We start from the raw sequence: 19,380 nt of genomic DNA, 5'->3' as shown, positions 1-19,380 counted from the left end.
CCAATTCCTTTGCAAAGACTAAAACTATTATGTAATCAAATGGAACTTTTTAGAAAATGTTAAGTATCAATTAACAAGGCAAAGTATTAAAACCAACTTGTTTCTTTTTGCACTTGTTATTTTAGGTTTCGAATCAAGTTTGTTTTTGAGCAAAGCTTAGTTTTTATGTTTTTTCATTTTATTTTAGTCTGAAAAATAAACTCAAAGATAACTGTTCAGTTTTATAAACGTAAAATCTTTTTATTCGGAAATTTGATTAGTTTTATATTGATTTCAGATAATTCAAAAATAATCAGTGTGCACTAACTTTGTAGCTGAAAATTTTACTCTACGCCGAAGGGGAAATTTCAACTCATTTTGTAGTTGCATTTAGCCAATCAGAATGCCTTGACTACGTAGCCACTAATTTAGTGAATGCTCCCATAGATATGGCAACTTGGGTTTAAAGTTATTGGATGATGATTGTAGGGGGAATGAATAAATAAACCTAAACTTTTTCAATCTTTCAATCTTCAACTTCAATCTCTTTGTTTGTTTAAACAAATAATAATTTAGATTCAATCATATTTTTTATTAGGTTTTAATAAAACAATTTTATAAGATAATTAATGCAGCTTAAGTGTTTACACATTTCCGAGTTCACACGTTGCGTTTTAGGAAAGTTTACACGGAGGTGAAACGTCAAAATAAAAAATAATGCTTTGTAGAGTAGTATAGGGGATTTATAATGGCTGCGTTCAATCTCGTGTTGGATAGGGTATCTTGGATAATTGGATTTTTAGATACCTTGTTGAACGAGTTGGATAGCTGTATTGAGATAGATGTCAAAAAATAAAAACAACTTTCAGGCGTTCACAAAAAGCAGAGAAACATTAAACTTTTAAAGTAAAAATTGTTGTAAGATAAAACATTTAATGGATAATTCAAATGATTCGTCGGACGATGATGAATTGGTAGGTGCGTAACAATTTAATAAATAAGAGATAATCTTAATCCGTAATCTCTGTTAAATTTCCTCTTAGCTCAATTGAAATACTATACGATTAATAATTTAGTTGCAAAATCCCCCGTTTTAAACGATTTACGTTTACGGAGGGAAATAGCTTCTTCATTGTCTATTATGTACAGAACATCCTCAAATACAGCTTAAACTAACATTTTATAACTTTTTGTTTACCAACAAATAAAAAAAGCTGAAATAAATGTTGTTAAAGTCTCTTGAAATTCAACCATGTGTTGAATCAGCTGTTCTGTCAGATACCTACATACCCCAGAAATTTTGGGATACCTTTGGATTCCTTTTTTGACATCTCAGCTGTTTTTGATCAGCTGTTATTTTACACGTAAAACACTAACAAAAAGGTAGTGTCTCGTTAGAGATTGAACGCAGCCAATAGGTTTCTTAATGTCATTTTTTAAGAAATAAAAAGATGGATATTATATATATTTTTTTTATTCCATGTTAACTACTTTTTTAATCAACTTTTAATTACTTTGAACATGTTTTAAAAGCGTTTTCGATAATAAGTTTTCTACGTTATATTTATTGTTTATTATTACAGGTTAGATTAATTGATAACACGTTCAAAGTTTTAAACTAATAGATAAGAATTAGAACTGAAAATAATAATTTAAACGTCAAACTTATAAACTTAATCTCGTTGTACAAAAATGTTTAAAAGTTATTAATCTTATCTATTTAACCTGAAGTATTTTGGCCTTTAAAACTATCATAATTACATTATTCTTCAGGGCAATTATTTTTAGACTTTTATTATTATTAGTAGACATAGTTTTCCACCAAGTCAGTGCCATCATAACCATGTCTCGCCCATCAGACAAACGAAATAACTTCCTTCATAAAATTAAAATTGTAGATTGGAAATATATCTTATTTGGCTTAATGCCAAGGTGCATGCTAACTATGGTATTTGAATTACTACATTCATTTAAAATGGTTATGAAAAAGACGTGCTAGGTAGGCATAATACAATGAATAGTTACTTGGAATTATATTTGGATGTACAATATTTATATGCCAAATGAAAAAATAAAAGAACATTGAAAGCATTTGAACAATAAAGTCGTGTTTGACATTTAAAAAATATATTTTTTGCATGCATACCAAACAGCATTGCATTTCGACTTTAGAGTTCTTAAATACATATGCAAGTATTTAGTGCATACAAATAATTGGTAATTTTAGTGTTAAATTCATCATCTTTACTCCAACGTCCTGAATTATGCCGCAGTAAAGGCATTTCTTTTTATTTATTCCTTTCAAATAAGCGTATAAGTATAAGCAATGAATAATTAAGCACTTTTCTTCAAAAACATTTTTAAAAAATCTCCCAAATTACCGGCGTTTAAAGTGGTACTGTCCCATTAATCCAAATTTACCTATGGAAATCCCACACATACATTTTAAACCACATTCAATAAAGTGACAGATGATCGAGAGTTATTCTCTCAAAATGGCTGCGTTCAATCTTATAGAGACGGGATATCCGGATTCTATTTTGTTAGTGTCTTACGTGTAAGAGAACTGTTGAACCGAAACAACTGTCAAATGTCAAAAAAGGAATCCAAAGTTATTCAGGAACGTCTGATATACAGTGTTAGCCAAAACCATTTTTATTTCATTTAAAAATGTATAACTTAAACAAATCATATTAATTTTTTGCTAAATTTTAATACATTATGTATTTAACAACAAAATATGTAGCTAATATTAAAAATGTTGGCAAACGATTGCAGTTGAATCTAATTATTAGGTGTTATTCAGTTCCCGGACAAGCTAATCAGTGTTTAAGCTAACTTTTGTAATATGGCCAGAAACAAATGCTCTAAAATCGGTGATTTGACGAATAATACAATTTTGCAAATCCAAAAAGTGATTCCAAACGGTTCATGGAGGTGACAGATAAAAAAAAACAAAACAACGAGGGGATTCTGCAGTAAAAAAAATCAGTCAAAAAAGACACTTTTACATCATCGAGAGAAGTACGAACCCAACTCTACTTTACGTAAGCGCGATGGTAACGGTTGACTAAAATCTTTCAAAGCTGTAAAAAAGCCTTTTATTTCCACCAAAAACAAGCTGGCTTCTAACACATCTACCGAACCGTTAGAAAATGGAGAAACATACTCTTTTCGGACGAGTCCAAATTAAAGTTCAAGGGTTCCGATGGTGTCCATCGTGTTTGCAGACCAGCCAAAGAGGCACTTAATTCACGTTACCCCAAAGCTACAATAAAACACGGAGACGGTAACGTAATGCGATGTTTTACAGGTAATGGACTTACCAAATAGATCGTTTTATGTACCGTGCCATTTTGCAAAATATAATGTTGCCAAACGATGAGGACCAGTTTCGCTACAGTCCGGGGCGGACCTGGGCCTCAACCAACATGCGTCTCCAGCCAGGTTGGTTGATGTCATCACTCACCTGAGTGCGCCACCTGAGTCGCGGTCTTCCTCTACTGCGCCGTCCCTCGGGATTGGATTCGAAGACCTTCCGGGCTGGAGCGTCGATGTCCATCCGCTCTACATGAGCTAGCCATCTAAGCCGTTGGACTTTAATTCTGCTAACTAGGTCAGTGTCGCTGTACAGCCCGTACAGTTCGTCGTTATATCTTCTCCTCCATTCTCCATCTATGCGTACGGGACCGAAAATCACCCGAAGAATTTTTCTCTCGAAGCATCCTAAGACACTCTCATCTTTCTTTGACAGGGTCCAGGCCTCAGCGCCATAAATGAGAACCTCCCGGTTGAGTGTCTTATAGATGGTGATTTTACATGCTCGAGAGAGGACTTTACTTCTCAATTGCCTTTTAAGTCCAAAGAAGCAGCGATTTGCAAGAGTTATTCTTCGTTTGATTTCAGCGCTGGTGTCGTTGTCTGCATTAATAGCGGTGCCTAGGAAGACAAAGTCCTTAACTACCTCAAAGTTATAGCTGTCCATGGTGACGTTTTGTCCAAGACGTCGTTGTTCAATGTCCTTTCTTGATGACAGCACATACTTGGTCTTGCCCTCATTGACCACTAAACCCATCTTCTTCGCTTCCGTCGCAATGCTCAATAACGCTCCACTGACATCACGCTTTGATCTTCCAATTATGTCAATATCATCTGCGTATCCGAGTAATTGGATCGACCTTTGGAAGATTGTGCCTCTAGTGTTGACGGTTGAGTTTTGCACAATTTTTTCCAGAACGATGTTGAAGATGTCGCATGACAGTGCATCGCCTTGTCTAAAACCTTTTTTGACATCAAATGCATCCGACCTTGATAGAGCAGCGTGCATTCTCCATTGTCATTCTGCACAAACGGATAAGTTTGACAGGGATGCTAAAACTAGACATTGCTCGGTAGAGCTCTTCCCTATAGATGCTGTCATACGCGGCTTTAAAATCGAAATGGGTATCGATTTGAAGCTCCAGGGTTTTTTCCAAGATCTGCCGTAGTGTGAATATTTGGTCGATAGTGGACTTTCCTGGTCTGAAGCCACACTGATAAGGAAAAATCAGGTTGTTGACGAATGGCTTTAGACGTTCACATAATACGGCAGAGAGGATCTTATACGCAATGTTATGGAGACTGATGCCTCTGTAGTTGGCGCAGTTTAAAGGGTTTCCTTTCTTATGTATCGGGCTGAGATTCCACTCATCGGGCATGCTTTCTTCCGACCATATTTTGCAGATGAGTTGGTGCATGCTCCCTACCAAGTCATAGCCTGCTGCTTTGAATAGTTCGGCAGCGATGCCGTCAGCTCCAGCAGCTTTGTTTCACTTAAGTTTAGATATAGCTATCTTCACTTCGTCAAGGTCGGGTAGTCAGAATTGTTGATCTGCGTCACCGAGGTTGAGTGGTTCTGTCTCCCTTATAACGGAATTCGGTTCGTCATCGGCGTTATATAATTTGGAGAAATCTTTCCATATTCTCAGAATCGACTGCGGTTCTACTACGATGTTCCCCTAATCGTCCTTAAAGGGGTTCGGTTCGTGGCTGGTACATTTGGGAGGTTTTTGTCACCTTTTGGTAAAATTTACGAACCTCATCCTCGATCGCGCGCTTCTCATGCTCTCTTTTTTTCCGTCTAAGAAGCCGGTGTTCCTCTCTCCTCTTCTGCTCGTAGAGTTCGCGAGCTCTTTTTGTGCAGCGCCGTTTTGTATGCCTCTTGTTTCGCTGCGTGCGCTTGCCGGCATTCGTCGTCAAACCAGGGGTTTCGCTGTGGTGGCCGTTTGAAACCTAGCACTTCAGAGGCGGCATCTCTGATGGCTGCAAGGCAATACAGCAAGAACTCCTTAAGAGGTTATTAGAGACTCGATCGGAAATGCCAGCTATCTCAATTAAGCCTTTCAAATGTTTAAAAAAGGTATCTAAAAATGCACATATCCACGAAAGCCTATCCAAAACGAGATTACCCGAGTTTTGTTGAAAAATCTATCAATAGTATAGTAGGATTTTACAGGAATAACGAAAACAATATCCGTAGTATGAATACTACCGATAAAAATTAAAAGAATCTTACTACGGATAGGTTTTTCACATTAATACGATTGGCGAATGGATCTTATGTGTTTTCGTTCTCAAATGCTGGTACGATTGATATTGCATTCGTATTTCGTATCTCGATGGCACTGTTCGTTGAGTAGTTGTGCATTTGGATTCATATGTTTTCCATTTGCGAAAAAAAATCAATTTGTTACTGTTGATATTATTTAGTTTTGTTAATAAAAATGAACTAACTGGGCTTATTTTGCAAGAATAGGAAAGATAATTAAGTGTTTGTATGTTTCCACTAGAAGTTTATCTCAGTTTAGAATAAATAAATCTTTTTTTAAGTTTCCACCGTACAAGAAGATTTAAAAATGATTAAGTTTGACAGCACTTTCTAAAATGTAAATTGTGTTTCGATGTTTCTTATGAAGTGCAAGTGAGATGGTTTGATTCGTGTTCAACAATGAAGAACTGATAAGTACAGCACCATATTGGAATAAGCTGCCTACTCCATGAGCAATTTTTTTTTTTTGATTAAACCAAAACTATATTTTTGTATACAAACATGCAAATAAACAGACCTTAATGCGTTATCTTTAAACCCAATTCCTCCACACAGGGTTTTTCTTCGCAAATTTTGACTCGACTGCGATCCCCGACCGAAATCGAGTCGAACCAAGCTCATTTCAACTCGATTCAGATATATATAGGATGGAGGCGAGCTTAAAGCTCGCTTCAATACCACATGTTAATGTTCTAGTCTACGAACAAACCACCTTCTTGAAGTTTTTATTCTATGTCAAAGCTGTCTTGGGAATTTTCTACTATACTATTTATAAAATGCCAAAAACTATTAAACGCAGCCAATATTTAGAACTAAATCATTATGCAAAAATAATGCAATTTAGTTTGTACAACATTCAAATACAAAAATGCTGAAAATCGCCATTTTGACAGATTTCTTTTTGTATTAAAAGTATTTTTTAAATCTTTTTATATTATTTTAAAAGAAGTAATTAGAAGTGTGAAATTCCTGCTTACCTGGAAACGTCAACATTTTACTTTTTAACTTTAAATGGAAAAGAACTGGTGCCGAAGCAAGATATTTTATCTAATGCATTAAAAACACTATTTATCCGTTTTTAAGAAGTCATTAAACTTGTTTTAGTCCATGTACTGTTTATATTTATTATGACAGTTAAATGCGTCTGTCTAATGTGACAGTTATAAAAATCCAATCAAAAACAATTGGGACTCTATTATGAACGACGCGACGATGACGTGACCTTTCTGAATATTGATCTTACTCAGCATATTAAATAAAAGCATTATTCTGATCGCCGAGTATTTCAATCTGTTTTTTAGAGTCAATAACCAAACCATCTGTTAGTCTTATTATATTAATTCGTCATCCCTGATTGTTGTTGCTTTTTATTGAAGGCAAACAATAAAATATAAACAACAAATATTCCAAGGTTGCACATTCTAAGTCACTCACGACGCGACGTACGAGTAAAAAGAACGTGCAGGTAGATTGTATGTTTCGGTCGGGTTTCCAACATCGAAAATATCCTAAACGATCTTGTCTATATCGTTGTTCGCTTCGCATTCAAGACCTCAGCCGCGAGATCTTTTTTTTTTACAAAAACAATAAATGTGCCTTCCGAAGAAACCTATGATCACATGGACAAGCGAGTTGTACAAACAAACTATTGATTACTTTCACACAATTCAAGGCATACAGTAGTTTAGTAGTACAATAACCTCCAAGGCGACACGTGCTCCGTTTTCTGTGGCGTCGTCGGGATGAGCAAGCTGACAGCAAAAATTGTTATAATCGGTGCTGGTGCTTCGGGAATAGCAGCTGCGACAAAACTTTGTCAATCTGGTTTCCAGAATGTCATCATTTTGGAGGCCGAAGATCGCATTGGTGGCCGAATTCATACAATTCCATTCGCCGAAAACGTTGTCGATCTGGGTGCGCAATGGTGTCACGGCGAAAAGGGCAATGTAGTCTACGAAATGGTGGAGAGTATGGAGCTCTTGGATACGAATGGAACAATATACGATGACTACAAGTGTATACGATCGAATAAGGAAATTCTCTCGGACTCTGTTAATGACGCATTGAAATCAATTGTCTTTGGAACACTGGACAGTCGCTTCGAAGAGTTAATTGGCTATGAAGGTTCCTTTGGCACGTATCTCACCGAGAAGTTCTATAGAGAACTTGAGAGGCCGGAATTCGCTGATATCGACCGAGCAGTGGCGAAAGAGTTCTTTGAAAACTACAAGAAAACCGAAAGTTCTACTGAGGCTTCGGATAATTTGTTTGAGGTTTCCAGCATCGGACACTTGGTGTACCAGGCATGTGATGGAGACCTGTTGTTGAATTGGAAAGACAAGGGTTTTGTGAAGCTTCTTCAGCTCTTGATGAAGTCAACTGAGAATAGTGAATTGGGTATACTTGCGGGAAGAGTGAGACTGAACAGACGAGTCGAACGGATAACGTGGGATCCAAGTGGGAAAACGAAGATTCTTATTAAGAATTGGAATGGGGAACTCATTAAGGCCGATCATGTTATTTGTACTTCTTCATTAGGCGTACTCAAGGAAAATCACTCAAATATGTTTTGCCCACAACTACCGGAGCCGAAATGTCAGGCAATAGAGGGTTTAAATATTGGTACCGTGGACAAATTGTACCTTGAATTCGAGGCGCCTTTTGGCCCCGAGGACTGGTCCGGATTCTGTCTTCTTTGGACAGAGCAGGATTTGGAAGAATTGCGAAGTTCCCATCGTTTTTGGTTGGAAAACGTGTTCGGTTTCTACAGAGTTTGCTATCAGCCAACACTTATGGCTGGATAATTGGCCCAAATGCTCGTCACATGGAAACACTGCCTGAGGATGAAGTTCTTGAAGGAATAATGTGGCTTTTGCGGAAATTTCTCTCCTTCCACGTTCCAATGCCGAAGAATTTCCTACGAACCCAATGGCAGAGTAATCCGAATTTCAGAGGTTCCTATACTTTTCGCTCGATGCTGACTGAAGAAATGAAGACTGGAGCTGCCGATCTTACAGAACCACTTGCTGCCCCAAATGGAATGCCGATTTTACAATTCGCCGGAGAAGCGACTAGCCCGTATTACTATTCAACGGTTCATGGTGCTGTGGAGAGTGGTTGGAGGGAGGCAGATCGACTGATAAATTATTACTCAACAAAACTTTCGCAGCTTTGATTGATAACAAAAATACAGTTCTTTTGTGTGTTTTTTATATTTTTAGAAAACGTAAATGTATAGTTGATGAATGTGCGAAAATTTCATTTGTTTTTTTAAGATTATGAATAAATACAAATGTTTCTGCTATATTGAAAATGTTTATTTTTGTGTTATCTTTAATTAATTTATCTCATTTTAACAGTAGGCAGTTTGTTTATTATTTTAGTTGGTTGTTGTTGTTAAATACTACGTTGACGGATAAGAGCTTTATTTAAGTGAATATTGTTTACTATTTTAAATATTCTAATTTATTTTGTATAAAAACAACTGTTGGGCTTTTGCAGCGGTGAAATGATTATGGCGTTTTGATGATTTTGACACCTCAATTTTTGTTTTGAGGTGTGATAAACGTCAAATGGACTTAGTCAGAATGTTTGACAGATATAAAAATGTCAAAATCTTTCGAAAAGCACTACACAAATATAAGATTTAGGAATACTTTGCATGCAATCATTTTCTTTTTTGTGAAAATTTAAGAAAAATTATAGCTTTTGAACGTAATGTTACGTAATGCGACTTCAAATGTCTTTGTCTGACAGCTCAACAGCTGTAAAAAAGTCAACAAACAAAATTCATTTGCTTTTGGAGGGATTCCCATTGGTTATTATAGGCTGTGTAAGCTACTTCCGCGATAAATTTAATTTTTTCGATTTCAAAACTCATTTTTGTTTTTATTTTGACAAAAAAATAACAGCTGCTTATGACAGAAGTGGCATTCAAAGCAACTTCGAAGAAGGCTTAACGTAACGCAGACGAAGCCAAAGGTAAAGCGTGTTTGTGTTTCAGCCAATAATTTTTCGAATGAGATTCATTGTTTGGACCCTCAATTCTAGTAGTCTGTTTTTCGTTACTACTGTGGTTAACTTTTTCTTTTGTCATTCTTTAAAATGGTTGAACAAATTTAAAAAAATTGAGAAATGGAGATAACTGTCAGAAATTGTTGACTTATCAAACCACCAGTAAATTGTGAAATGAAAAACAAAGGACAAATTTTGCTACTTTTTTTACTTGGTAAAGAAATTTAAAAACAAATCTGACTTGCTAAAAAATGGTGTATGTATATTTTGTTGTGTGTATTCTGGCAATATTTTTTTTTAATATTCTAAGCATACTTGGCAATGCCATCAAATATAAGCTTTTCAAGCTTTTAAGAATATAAAGGAAGCTTTCGTAAAAAAATTATAAATGCTGCACTCTTAGAATTAATAAAATAATATCTGCAACTTTACGTGTTCAACCAGCAATTTTAACAGCGAGACCTCAAACGCACTTCATCGACTACAAGAGACTAAATTTCGAGAGATTGCAGTTGGAGTCCATTAAATCAACCATTACAACTGCTCTTGATGCCCAAAAAATCCACAGGACAACAAAGGACAGATACCAACACCTCCCGGAATATGTTGAAAACCTATACTCTCACCGACAAAGGCTGAGAAAGCGCCTTCAGAGAATCCATCAGAGGATACTCAACAGAGTGAACCCCGAATACCGGGCTCCATCTGACACCACAACGACATCTCCTTTAAAAAGAGATTGAGGGAGATAAAACCTGGACCATATGGCTTCAAGGAAATCAACCGCCTCATCGGTAGGAGAAAACCTGAACGAAGTAGAAACCTCCATCCAGTTGACTCAACAGCCGAACATTGTGGTTAAATTTGACGACATCTGCAATGCCGATGAAGCTAATATCCATAGATTCTGCAATCCTGAAGAGATAGCTAAGATCGTTAACAACTTGAAGCCGAAGAAATCAACTGGAATGGACTGGATTTCGAACTATATATTGAAAAGACTTCAGCAAGTTTTTGTAATAATCTTGACTATTATCATAAATAACTGCATCAACAACGGCTATTTTACAAAGTAGTGGCAATACCCAAGAAAGGCAGCACCAATATCATTTCCAAGTACCGGCCGGTCTCACTCCTCAATAACATCTGCAAAATTCTGGAGGAAGTCATATTAAGGAGGCTTCAGAAATTCTGCAACGGACAAAACATCACCCCGACAGGCAGTGGCCCGAAGCCTTGTTCTGACGTTCCCTGATGGATCAAGGATTAAAGCCAAGAAGAACGCCAAATACCTGGGAATACATTTGAATGAGCTGCTGAGCTTCAACCCACACTCTAAGGCTCATCTTCTCTTGAAGAAGTAAACTGGATTGAGTAAACCAACGAAACTGTTGATATACAAACAACTGCTAAGTTTTCCGATATGGTTCACCATATCAAAAACTGCAATGGAAAAACTTAAAGTGTTCGAGAGGAAGATACTAAGGATATGCACTGATCTACAATTCGACCGTCAACGACAGAAGCACTATAGCAATCGTAGAGTCTACGAAGAAGCTGAAATCGCAAGCCACTTGATCAGTTCAAGGAAGATAATCACAGAAGTCGCCAGCCACCCTAGCCAATAAATGAGAAGGATGACCAATCAGGAACGACACCCGGACCCGAGATACCTTTGTGGTATGGATATCTTGGACAAACTCCCCACTGACGACAACGTCTCCTTCTATACTACCGCGGCTGAACCCCGCCACACCCAGCCAATCTCCATCAGGACAACTGGGAAACCCGAGATGAACCTCACCAACGACACTCTTTATTTTTAGCCATCGACTTCAAGTTAAACACATGTTAATTTTTGTAATTAACCAATGTATAAACTTAGGCCCCCTTTGCGCCAACAAATATTGTATGGTTCATTAAATTAAAATATAAAAAAAAAATTAATAAAATAATTTCGACCTGGTCCACCAGCCCAGGCTACATCGTAACTACTTGACACTTTTACGAGTTTAGGAACGGCGTGTACGTTAAGTTGTTAGAAATCGGAACAATCTTTGACGAAAGTTACGATAAAAGCTAACAATTGTTTACTACCGTAAGAGAAAAAATGCACCGATCCAAGTTTTGTCAATTCAATTTAACACAGGAAATTACAGAAAGTGAAATTACACGTATCTGCATTTGCACATGCATAATGCCAAAAAGTAGAGGGAGGCAGAAATGTGTCGAAACCCGAAAGTGGGAAAAAATACACCAGTGGTAGCTCTTATTTACTCAGTACAAAATACTATAACTTTTTGACACTACAGATTCGCCATCAGCCTTCATTCACGAAAGTGCAATGAAATCAATAAAAAAACTAACAAAAGCAAATAAACAGTAAGAAAACCCAAATATGTTTTTGGGAAAACTAAAAAATATTACATTAAAAGAAAAGAAGGTGGATAGGTACTTATAATTCTTCATATAGTTAAAAAGATATTAAATGACATCCTTGAAAAAAAGTGTACCAAAACGTAATACATTTAACAAATTCAAAAATAAAGAAGAAATGTAAAGCTTTTGTTACACTTGTAACACCTATGGCAACACTGATATAGAAAAAGATGGTATATAGAAGACAAACATATTAGTTCTTACCATAATCTTGACTTCTGCATTTTTCGAATTTCATATATTGTAGAAATGACTATCTCCTGCAATTGATCTTTTCTATCTATGTCACAAACATTATCTTTATCTTTCTTCAGAATCTTTTTTTTTTGCAGAAATCAATCATGTTAATCAACCGCTAATTGTTTTAGTTACTCTAAATGATAGGCCCTAATATAGTAAACATTAATTGGAACTCCACAATTGTTAGTTATAATGATATCTCTCGGATTATGATTAATATTTTGTGTAGTCAGCGTAATGGTCTTCAGATCTGCTGTATAAATGCCCAGACTTTATTTCCGAAAATCGACGATAAAAAAGTGTATGTGAATGTGACTGAAACATGGTTTCGGCCGGAAATAAATGATTCTTTGTATAGCTTATGAGGTTTCAAATTATTTAGACGAGACAGAGTAGATAGAATTGGGGGTGGTGTTGCCATCTATACACGCTGTGGCTTGAAACCGGAATTTGTATATGAATCCTTACCTAGTGATGATATAAATTTCATCTTTATTAAAATCACTTGCAGGGACAACTAAATTGTATTGGGGTCTGCATACAGACCTAACAAATATATTGATACCACATCATTATTATAACTAAGCTTGATGAGTTGGCTAATATATCGCCCTATAGGGTAATTGCGGGAGAGATGCCGCGCTTTTTTAAAAATTGATGTAATTTTTTATAAAAGTAAAAAAAAACACAATTTTTCAAAAACAACTTAAAAATGAATTTATTTTCTACCATTATAAAACATCAAAATAAAAATTATAAATTATTTCATAAATATTAATAATAATATAAAATATATTATGTGTGCCATCTCTCCCGACATGTGTGGGAGAGATGCCGCATATTAAATTCATTGAATTTGTATGTTATTTTTATTTTGTTTTATCTCTAGCATGTTTTTTTCGTTCCTCATCACGTCCACAGTCTGTGCAGAAGGAAAATTCCGGGTTTGTCCATTACATTGTTTTCAGTTAAAACTTTGTGAAGAACTTCAAAAAAGTCATTTGCTGCTCCTCGGTTTGTTGTTCTTTTATATTTTCGTGGCATTTCTTATTCCTATATTAAATTTTAAATGCAAAATAAACAATTTAAATATGCGGCATCTTCTCAAAAAAAAGTGCGGCATCTATCCCCGTAGTGAGGGAGAGATGCCGCTCCACGTTTCATATTGAAAAAAAAAAAACGAAAACAACAAAAAATCAAACCAACCACTTCTTTAGACACTATTTAATGACACAAAACACATACTGAAAAATTTCCATAGTCTAAAAGGGTGCGTAAAACAAAAGAAAGAAAAAAAACTCGCGTTACATATTCTATGCAAGTTGTTTTTTTTTTGTGTACGTTTTCTTTTGAGTACTTTATGAACAGAAATTTCAAAAATAAAATTTCCGTGGATGACTAGATGTATGAGTTTGGCATCTTCCCCGAAGCGGCATCTCTCCCGCAATTACCCTATTGTATTAGGAGGGGATTTTAATAGTAATCTGATCTTAGATCCTCACTCACTGATGATTTAAAGGCTCTAAATTTACACCCATTGAATATATCAAGTCCCACACTTTGTAAGAGAATCAAGTACCCTGCTTGATGTATTTTTCGTAGGCCACTTAAATAAATTTCTTCATTTTGGCCAACTATCTGCGCCTTGTGTCTCACATCATGATCTGCTGCACCTAACTTTTTAGTGTGAACCTTTAGTTTTTTGTAATAGTTATAGCTTTAGGGACTTCAAAAATATAAATTACTATCGCTTAGAACACGACTTAATGTCAATTGATTGGTCTCTAATTTTTACGATGTTATCTGTTGATGATCAACTTGCATTTATTCTTCCTTTTTAATGTTCACGTCCCAATTAAAACAAAAATATCGGATGCAAGAACTCTCCTTGTTTTACCGATAATATAAAAACACTAATCAATCAACGCAATACGGCATATAAACGTTTAAGACTTGAAGTGTTTCGGAGAACTTATAACGACTTGAGGAACAAAGTTGTGCTTAAAATCAGGGAATCAAAAAAATGTTATTATTCTTCTCGACTAAATCCTTCTCTAGATGGTCATTAGCTATGGAAAAATCTTAAGGATATAGGTTTTGATAAACATAAAATAATTCAAATAATGCTATTAACTGTGATGAATTGAATGCAAAATTTACATCTCTCTCATCTTTTGAACATCATGATAGCTTCATCACTTTAAATTTCGAAGCTGACAGCCTATCTTCTATAGGCTTTAGCTTTTCCAATGTGAATGAAGAAGATGTTCTTAAATTTAGCTTACCTATAGAATCTAATTCAGTGGTGATATACCTTAAAACCTCTTACTTATCTTTTCAATACTATTTTAACAACTGGAGTTTTTCCCGCAATTTGGAAAAAAGCAAAAATCATTCCTATACCAAAAAACCGTAATGCGTTACTCAATTGCTATACTACCTTTTTTATCGAAAGTTCTTGAGAAAATCTTAAACACGCAGATAAGATAATACTTGGATCAAAATAAAATGTTATGCCCAAATCAATCCTGGTTTCGACCAGGTCATAGCTGCACAACAGCTTTCATAAATGTAGTTGAAGAAATTAGAGAGAGTCTTGATAAGAACCATGTGACTTTCCTTACACTTTTAGACTTCTCAAAAGCATTTGACACCATATTTTATGCACGAAACTACGAGATAAATTCCACTTCGTGTAATCATCAGTCAAACTAGTGTTTTTATATTTATCTTCAAGGTATCAAGCAGTCGTTGCTAATAATCAAACGTCTATCTTCCTTCCGCTTAGTCGAGGTGTCCCCCAAGGATCAATTTTGGGACCTCTTCTATTTACCATGTATATAAATGAACTTCCGTCTTTAGGTTTCAACTCGTGGTTTCATATGTATGCTAACGACGTTCAACTTCGATATAGCTGTTATCTAGATTTAATTATAAATGGAGGCTATGAGGTCAATGAAGACCTATATAAGGTCCTACACTGGTCTCAATCCAATGGGCTCAGTTTAAACCCAACCAAATCAAAATTTCTTATTATTTCTAGAAGCCTATTAGAAACGACATATTTTCCTCCAATACTGCTTAACAATATTCTAGTTCAGTTTGTTGAATCTGCGAAAAAACTAGGAATAGTATTTAACAGAAACCTTACCTGGACAAACCACATAAATACCGCAATTAGAAGAGCGTATGGAGGATGTTATAGCCCACCCAAAAAATTACCCCAATTAAAACAAGAATGATATTAGCTAAATCACTTCTCATTCCCCTTTTACTATAGGGTTGTGAAATTTTTAGTAATTGTGATTTCAGGGACGAAAGGAAGCTTAATGTTGTTTCTAACAGTGTGGCAAGGAATGTTTTTAGTCTGCGGAGATATGAACATATTTCTGTATGCTCGAAAATAATACATGGAGCCTCTCTCGAAAATGTATTTGCTTTAAGAATTTTATTAATACTTCATAGTATTCTGCAAACAAAAAAAACACCATAAAAACCACTTTATAGCGAAATTCAATTTCCTCGTTCAACTAGAAATTATGATCCGACTCCATTACGCTATTCTTACCTTGTTTCTAGTCGTCAATTGTTTATACACGCGGTTCGATTGTGGAATTCCCTCCCCCTGCCCATAAAGATGGTTGGATGCAGCACTCGGTTCAAGACGAGACTTAGACAATACTTTGGAGACTCTCAATGATAAACTTTTTTGAATTTATTACTTTTCGATTGTTAAATGCAACTATTTTTTCTTTTGTATTTTGGTTCTATTAATTTTTGAATCTGTATTTGGCAATGTTAATCAGTTTTTTTTTTACCTAACATCACAAATATTTTTAAATATTATGTTGATACTGAAATTTGCGCTATCTTAAAAGATATTGTATCTTATTGCGTAAGCTAATTCCATCAAATAAATAAAAAAATAAACGAACAGATCTATTAGTTGTGTTTGCTCGCTTCGAATCTTTGTAAACCTGTGTCGAGTTGAAATGAGTTTGGGTCGACTCAATCATTCTATAGAATGTTTATGTTTAACTTTTAATTTTTGCGAACTTAATAAACGATTATGTTTTTCTTTTTTCTCTAATCCCAACACTAAGTGAAAATTGAAGCACAGAACGAAACAAAGTACAGATTTAAGAACTACGACCAAATTGTAGGTTGAAACTTTAAAAGCATGATCAATTCAACAATTTCTATAAATATATGTTTTTACTTTTTACAAATCGTCAAATACTTCCACACAACATTTTATAATGCAACGAGGATCAAGCTACAAAAAGGAACGAAAAAATCCTTTAGCCAACAATAATTATTGTGTCTGACAACTGACATCTTATGGCCTTCAATTGTATTTAACAATACTTAATTTCATGTCTGAATGAATCTTGTTTTCCGCAGAAATGAGGATCATGACTTTTTTCCTAAGAAAACATGTTGCAATTATTATTTGTTTAAACCAAGTCTCGAATTATTATGCAATGTATGCAATACTAACCTAGGTACGTTTGAGTCATACTGAAGTAGGTTTACACACTGCGACTTCACTGCACATGCACACGCCACAATGTACTAGTTCAGTTGAGATTCAGATTTTTAATCAAATCGGGAAGGAAGTGCATTCAGTGTTTAGTGTCTTATGGTGTAAAAATAAAGTGAACTGTCGTGATGCCTGCCAGTCAGTATAATCTTCTTTTTTTGTTGTAGTTTTTACTCCCGCCACAGAACATGACATTTTTATATGCAACTTCAAAGTGCAATTTATTCACATATCTAAGAAAAGGTAGGATCGTGAGTTGAAATATGAATACGAAAAACCGACAACTCAGAGAGACTGAATAAAATCGAAAGTCAGACATTTAACGGTTTAGTATAGTCAAACAATTATATACACAGGTACAGTAAACTTCAAATGCTGGTTTTTGGAGGTTGATTGCATATCTTCATGATAACAGTGGGACAAACGCGCGTGAGGTGTTATAAGAAAACACTTACAACATATAAAAACAAAATCACAAAAGGTGGAAATCTAGTAGTCTAAATCAAGATGTTGTACTTTAAACTAAGAACCTGTCCTTTTGGGAACATTCATAAATATGCTTTGTATAATTGCTCAGTTTAATGAATGTTTGATAAGGGAAACAGATTGACACATCAACTTTAATAGCAACTTAAACTGCAACGAAGACTTTGACTTCAAATGTCATTTGAAATAGGTTACAACGTCATTAGCGCTTTTGACAGCATTAAAAACGAATAAACAAAAAAGTTGCAAATGCAATAATGATCTTGCTGCATTTTGTTTAACTTTTTTTTATTGTCAAAACCAAATAAATGAAAAAAAAAATGGTTGTCACATTTTGATTTAATTGTTGATCTGAAAAATTGGTAGCATTTGCACAGTGACATCAAAAGGATCGATGTATGTAGATGTTGCTGTATTAATGTTTTCAAACATTTAAAATCAGTGGCTCTAAAAAGTGTTAAGTGGGTGTCAAAGTTGTTGCGTAAATATGTTTCTCACTTTCATCGGGGGAAATTTTACTTGAATGTTCACTAATGATTATTCTGCTATTCATTCGAAGTGAATCTGTGTATGTCGGTAAAGTCGGTAATACTGCGCGGTATTCTTCTATTTACGTGAATGCATTCATTCTATACAATTCAGATCCGCATATAAAATGCAGCGGTTTTATGATTTAATGTCTGGTTTGTTAATTTATGCAAGCAAATTGTAAGTGAAAACTAATTGATTGCTAAATTTAGAATATTTGCTTTATAAATAAAAGAATATTAACATTTTTAGGGGAATGAAGACACTTTTTAACATTTCTCCGAAGCTCTCTGTTTGAGGATTCTCTTATTCCTCTGCTAACAATTGGAATCAAAAGTCAAATACTGTCCATTTCCAAAAATTACACAAATACTTCTGTTTAGGCGGATTGATTAAACTTAATTTTTCTATAAATCAAACCAATTTATCCAACATTGCTAAGATTTTTACATGAACAGCTGTTTCTTTGAATGTCAAATTGGTTTGGGATAATGTAGTTCACCCGATGATAGCAGAATGCAAAGGCAGTGTGAATATGAGTCGAATGGTGAATCGAATATACGATCCACGTGAATAGCAGAATAGGGCTGTAGTTCTTTTTTTTTTTTAAGATCTGTTTGTTTGTCTGATGGCTTGCTAGGGAAAAGTTACGGGTCATTCCCACAAAGACACATTTTTTATAAAATATTTGCTATGAATGTTTCGAAAGTTCGGAAATTATTCTCAAGACCTAACGACACAAGTTAAACATTTTTCAAAAGCTTGTATTAAAGAATTTAAATAAAATAATATTTGAATCCAGCAAAATAACTTTAAATGAAAAGTCAGCCATATTGCACCCAAGTGCAATATGTCAATTTTTACACGAATAACATTTATTCTACCCCACTGTGAAAACCCTACGGAAATGTCAGTTTATTGCAATGCATTGACTTTAAGTTTCACTCAAGACTCAAAGACAAGGAAAAGATGCCTTTACTGTATTTGCTTTGACCTATAAGTTAACTTAGCCTCGTTTTGTTAAATAACTTTATTAAAAGTTTAGTCAATGGTTTCATGACTAAATAAAGTATAGGTAGGTATGCCTAAATATCTATTTATATATGTAGGTATATGGTTTGGCAATATATTTGACATTAATTTATTCAAAGAACTTAAATATGTGTGAGCAGTAAACTAAACAGTGGCGTACTTGTCGTCAAGGTTCTTTAAGTTATGTTTCTAGATCAAGGTAGTCTAAGCAATAAGTACAAGATAACTAAAAAGGTAAATGCAAGTTGAAGTATTTTTATAGTTAAAGTCTAGCTAAATAAGAAAAGAGTAAAAATACTGAGGATGATAAAATACTTAAGAGTATTTATTTTGGAAGAATAAGGTCTCATATCGAAATAGAATTAGAAAGCCAAAAAAAAAGATGTTGGTACTTAATTTAAAGCTTTTGTCTTAATTCATTCTTGAGAATGTTAATTCAAATGACGTTTTATTTAAATAAATATTTAAGAAATTATATATATTGTCACTTAAATAACTTCAAAAACTTACTTACTTAAGGTGGCGCTACAGT

General features: G+C 34.7%; 1 protein-coding gene and 1 pseudogene across 2 annotated transcripts in view; one reads left to right on the top strand and one right to left on the bottom strand.

Moving 5' to 3' along the window:
• The window catches only part of LOC129938896 (centrosomal protein of 135 kDa), a 116,882-nt gene that overhangs the window by 10,454 nt on the left and 87,048 nt on the right, over positions 1-19,380 (bottom strand). The gene's annotated exons all lie outside the window — the stretch shown is intronic.
• LOC129938909 (spermine oxidase-like) lies at positions 7,014-8,854 on the top strand (annotated as a pseudogene).

Source organism: Eupeodes corollae, chromosome 1, assembly GCF_945859685.1.
Source record: "Eupeodes corollae chromosome 1, idEupCoro1.1, whole genome shotgun sequence".
NCBI classification, from domain to species: Eukaryota; Metazoa; Arthropoda; class Insecta; order Diptera; family Syrphidae; genus Eupeodes; species Eupeodes corollae.
This window is presented reverse-complemented; position numbering and strand designations above follow the sequence as displayed.